We start from the raw sequence: 5,958 nt of genomic DNA, 5'->3' as shown, positions 1-5,958 counted from the left end.
GATGAATTAGTCGGTTTGTTGTAGAGTCTCTTGAGAAATTGTGTAAAACTGACAATTTTAATAAATTCCAGTAAACGAAGGATTGACCGAAACATTTACGATATAACTATAACTGATGCGTTAAACCAACTTTCCAAGATCAACAAGATTTTTTTTTGTACACCCACAACTTAAATTCTATTAGTAACAAAAAAAAAGTCTTATAGAAAGGCTTTGGTAAACACATCAAGAGGCTGAGTTCATTTTATTGGTTAATTAAAAACTCCGCAGTTCTTATAACAACTAGTGATATGTGTCTAAAAAACAATGTAAGCCAAAATATGAAGAAGACCTTGTCTTTTTCCATACTATGCTCGTCATAATTTTCTTGCTTATCATGATCAAGACGAAATTCATATTGAAACTTACAGTAAAAGAATATAAATCAGTTTGTACCAGACTCTCGAACTAAAGTACTAGGCCTCATTTAATGTTTATGTGCAATTAAATAAAATAAAAACAAACCATTGATAGTGTTAAAACAATAAATCCGCAAAGACTAGTTTACAATCTGCCCTATCGAAATACAATTTATAATTTGAAAAATCATCAGACTTAAAATAAATCGATTTATACTCGAAGTATTCCACCATTGTTATGTCCTATACTCTTTTTACTTGGTTCATTGTGATTTCTATGCATTTTCATCTACCCAGTACCTTAGTATTAATTAAGACCATATATCTAAAAAAAAAATCAATGACCTTGATGAAATCTAAATTTTATTTATGAGGTATTAAAGTGTCAAAATTCTAACATCCGAAGGTATTGATGATAATACATTTTTGTTAGTATCTACAAAGGCAATTCAGTTATATCAACATTTAGACTCTTGCCTATCTGATAGACATTTCTGATGAACCAGCTTTCCCAAGATATCCTTAATACTTTGATTGCCTTAAACATTTATATCAATAACCAATCAATCTAATTTCATTACTTGATTTACTTGATTTACTGTTTATTGAAGGTACTCCATCTCAGTCTTAAGGAAAAAGTAAAATCACAAAAATACTGATCTCCGAGGAAAATTCAATCGGAACTTCCTTCATCACATTGCAAAATTAAATGACAAAACACATAAAAAAACGAATGGACAACAACTGTCGATTCTTGACTTGGGACAGTCATTTCCAAATGTAGAAAATGGTCAATTGAACCTGGTTTCATAGCGCTAAACCTCTCACTTATACGACAGTCTCATCAAGGAACAGGTAAGTAACGAAAGACACCACGTTTTAGACTGATGAATCTCAGGTAGGCAACATGGTCATGATAATAGTCTAAATGCTGGTATATATTTGATGATTGTTTTTTTTTTAAATTTATTTACGCGATCCATGGCCAAAAATTATTTGATAAAGGAAACAGTAGTATACCGGTGTTCAAAGGTCATAAATCAATCGAGAGAAAACAAATCCAGGTTACAAACTAAAACCGAGGGAAACACATCAACTATAAGAGAGACACAAAAAAGTTGATACGATAAGTGCATGTATGTATCGCAAAGTTTGTCAGATAACAGTTTTCCGTTCGTTTGATGTGTTTGAACTTTGTTGTCATTTTAAGTCTTTTCGTTTTTTGATTTTCCCTAACAGTTAAACAATTTTGTTATTCTACTTTTTGGAAGTCATTTCAATACCGATGCACAAACAACTGAGCTGTTGATACAATGTGTTTATTCGATTAAAACAACACCATACATATAATAGTCGGGAAGAATAGAAAGTAATAGCTGTTTCCTGTGCATATATGTATCCGTATTGTGTTATCGTCTTATTGCACTTATATAATAATGTAATACTAACATAATGTTCCTTTTTTCCTGATACATTTAAAGACGATAAAATAGTTAAACGTAACACGTAATATCACAAATCTATGGTGTTTATTTTGCATATGTTACATCAATATAAGGAAGCAAAATTACGAATGTCTGGTAGTTCAAGGCTTTTTCTAGTAAAATATATATATTGGGTTTCGTTATAAAGCTTTTTAGTGTTCCTTACATTTTCATGGAAAACTTTTAATTTCATTGTGTTTTCATGTATTTTCTTTTTTTTAAATCACATATTTTCAGCAAGTTTGGAAATGAATTCCCAAAAATATGTGGAAAACAAAACAAATATAGTGTCTTTATTGGTTACCTTTTCCACCATGTTCATAAAACTAATCTAATTTATGAGGAAATTGCTTGAGAAAGATTGATAGTATCTTTATATATGTAACAGAAGCTATTTCTAACTAATGAATCTAAGACAATTCAATAGAAAAAGAGATCCTTAATTGACATTTATCGGCTCTAAGGCTGAGTATTTTATGGACGGATAAAGAAGAATGTGAAATGACAAATTTGTCATTCGTCTGTAATACCAACATTTTCTACATTGTTGCACAAACCTCCATTACTTGTAATGAAATTCTGAAAGGTTTGATTTAGCTCAATATGTATAGTATTGTTTATGGTCATATCAAATAACAGGTGGTTGGAGCGCGTATATTTGCACAGCGATAAGTAATTAGCGGTAGAAATTAAAGTTATACGTGGCCTTACAAGAGGGTACCCATAAAATATCGTTGGTGTGATTACTGAGAATTCTGACACCGATTAACATGTTATTTATTGAATAAGATGTTTCAGTAAGGAAAATATATTTTTCACCACATTTAGATGGTTTTTTTTTTTGGCCGATAAAAGGCATACTAATAAATCACGGAGAGTTAGATACTGAAAATAGAAGGTTTATTTGTATAATAAAACAAAATCTATGACAGTTGTCATTCATATATCATAAAACAAGTTTATCAATTAAAAAAGTATATCTAGAAAATTCTGACAATGAAAACCTATCAAAGGGAACAGTTTCAACAAAGCAGAGTTATATATTTATAATTGGCTTTTTAAAAATTAACACTAACATTGAAATTTACGTGCAACACAATACATTTCTAAGATTCGATTCAAATATTTTATTCCTAAAAGTTTTATATCATTTTGTTTGTGAAATTAAGTGAATTTTGGTCGATTAAGGAGTGTTATCTTAAGCACACTTGGCATATTTGTTTGGTAACAATTAGATATTTATGTCAGCTACTTTATGTAATACGATCTTGTTGCAAATAAAAATTGCTTTCTTGAGAAAATAATTTTAAGAACAGACAAATTGAAGTAATTTGTAATTTAACAAAATTTTCTTAAAACGCACTTTATGTTGAATGTCGATTTTATTCGATAATAACTTCCTAAAAAATGTGAACAAAAATATTAATTTTTGTTGTTCATTTAGTGTTCAAAAAATGAAGATGAAGCTGTAAAACTTTTAACACTTACAACACAGTGATGCCACAGGATGGCTACATACAGGCACTATTTTGTAATTGAATCCGAATTTGATTCCGAATTGAATAAGTCACTGTATTTCTAAACTCACCAGAAAGAATATTGAGGTAATACAAATACGATATTATACTTTGACTTTCTTTTGATTATTGTCACACAATGCTACATTGGTAACGTAACTTCTCCCATTAGATTAGTTTGTCATCATATGTAGTTTCTCATGTCGTCAGTTCTTGCAGTCGAAAGCAGTGAATCGGTTGGTATTTAAGACCATATGTATGTATTTTTAAAAGTTGAGAAATAATGGCAAGTGAGTAGCGAAAGAGGGTCATTCAAACTCATTAATCGAAAATAAAATAAACTGACAACGTCATGGGTAAAGTAGAAAAAGACAGATAGACTAACAATAGTTCACAAAATACAACATAGACAACTAAAGACTAAGCAACACGAACACCACCAAAAACTTGGGATGATCTCAGGTGCTTAAAAAGGGTATTTTTCACCCTCCACATGTGGCACTTGTCCTGTTGCTTATCTAAATACAAACCCGGTAACACGTCTAATTCGGTACATCAAGTGATTCATAGCGGTAACCATAAAACTTGTAAATTTATATTTGTTTACATTAAAAGTTCGATTTTAAGTTAGAACTTACTTTTATATGAGGAATGGCTATATGAGTGGATTTAACATAGATAAATAAAATCGTTTATAATTAAATTAAAAAAAAAGCAATGAATGAGGTTGTTAAATTTGATATATGCTTTTTTGTGATTCTTTGTTAAAAATTTGTTTGTTTTCATAGTGATTAAGATTATAACACAATGTTGACCACGGTACCCCTACTTTTGACAATTTTACCTATCATGTCTGTTTGTTGTGTGCACATATCGTTGTGAATTTAATGAAATTTGATGCGACTGTCATACAGGTGAAAGATTTAGATAGTTATATAATCAGGTTCACTCCACAATTTTCTACATATGAAAAGGCATGTACCAAGTCGGGAATATGACAAATTGTTCATTCGTTTTATGTGTTTGAGCTATAATAATGCCATTTTATTAGGAACTTTCCTTTTTAAATTTTCCTTGAAGTTCAGTATTTTTGTGATTTTACTTTATAAATATTGATTAATTGATTATTTTTCTGTTTAACGTCTCAAGTGACATATATTGCATGCGAATTTCGTGACATACATGTTTATAACGCGTAGATGAGCATGCTCTGGTATATTGTATTATCTGAATTGCGTTTTAAGCTTGGGCAGGTGTCGTATTTCTACTCAAGAATTGGATATGGAAAGGAAAAATATGTTTATCAAGTAGTTTTCAAGAAATGAAATTAGATATGAAATAGATGTGCAAAAACAAATACACCCATTCATTGATTAGTGTTCCCGTGACGCTTAAAATATGACATTTTTTGAATGAATAAAAGAGGAAATTTCTAGTCTTTTTAATGTGCTTTCATAAAAATGAAACCCAATATGTTTTTGTTCCGATATGTTTTCTATTTGTTCGTTATAATGTACTCTCTATGTATTAGAGATGTTATAAATGTTCAGATGCAGTCAATTAGGAGAAATTTCTTTTGGTATAGAGTGACAGAAATTGAGTGTTTTCTTGTTTATATAGATGTATTCATTTACAAAGAACATATTTTGTTTACTTTAATGTGTTTGGGTAGATAATGTAAAAAGGCACTCATTACTTGATTTATTTTTGTATACTTTTAATCAAAACATACGCTATTTCTGAATCATCAAAGTTAACGATCTTATAGCAATAATGAATTGTAAGAAAACAAACATTGTTTCAAATGCTCCTTAAAGCAAAAACAAGTTGGCCACCGTCAAATTAAAAAGGTTTAATACTATTTTCCTGTTCGGTTTTGAATTTAATTCACATTTGTGTCATTTTTATTTTGCCTCTATCCTTGCTTAAACACTTACTACCTGAAGCGACCCTGGAAGAGTATGATGGATGATGCATATATAACATGAATAGATAAATGCAACAGTATACCGCTGTTCAAAAGTCAAACATCGATTGATAGAAAACAAATCAGGGTTTCAAACTAAAACAAACATCAACTATAAGAGGAAAACAATGAACTAACAGAACACAGAAGTGAATCAAAATACATTGCAACATTCATAGAGACGAACTCTTAGATAACAACTGCTTTATTCCTGACTTGGTTCTTACCTTGCTTTTCAACGCAGTTTATCTTAACATGGAATGTATGTTAGAACACAAACACTCTGGTTGATACTTTTTAATATGTGATCAACTTACATCGTAATATCATTTTTATACTATTTTATATAACCGTTATACTATCGTTTTGCTATTTTAATATTATTCTTATATTATCATTATACTATTGTTATACAATCTTTATATTATTCTTAAACTATCGTTATATTACCGTTATAAAATCGTGATACTATCAACGCCTATAACCGACTTCATTTTGGGTATTTAGTTTTGCCATTGCTTCTTTCAAAGTTCACGTTCAGAGCTTTTTTTAAGTAGATCTAACTCATGAAATATGACTCGAGAGGTTTATAT

The sequence above is a fragment of the Mytilus edulis genome, chromosome 4 (assembly GCF_963676685.1).
Source record: "Mytilus edulis chromosome 4, xbMytEdul2.2, whole genome shotgun sequence".
Taxonomy (NCBI): Eukaryota; Metazoa; Mollusca; class Bivalvia; order Mytilida; family Mytilidae; genus Mytilus; species Mytilus edulis.
The sequence above is the reverse complement of the archived record's forward strand: the minus strand, read 5'-3'. Positions refer to the sequence as shown.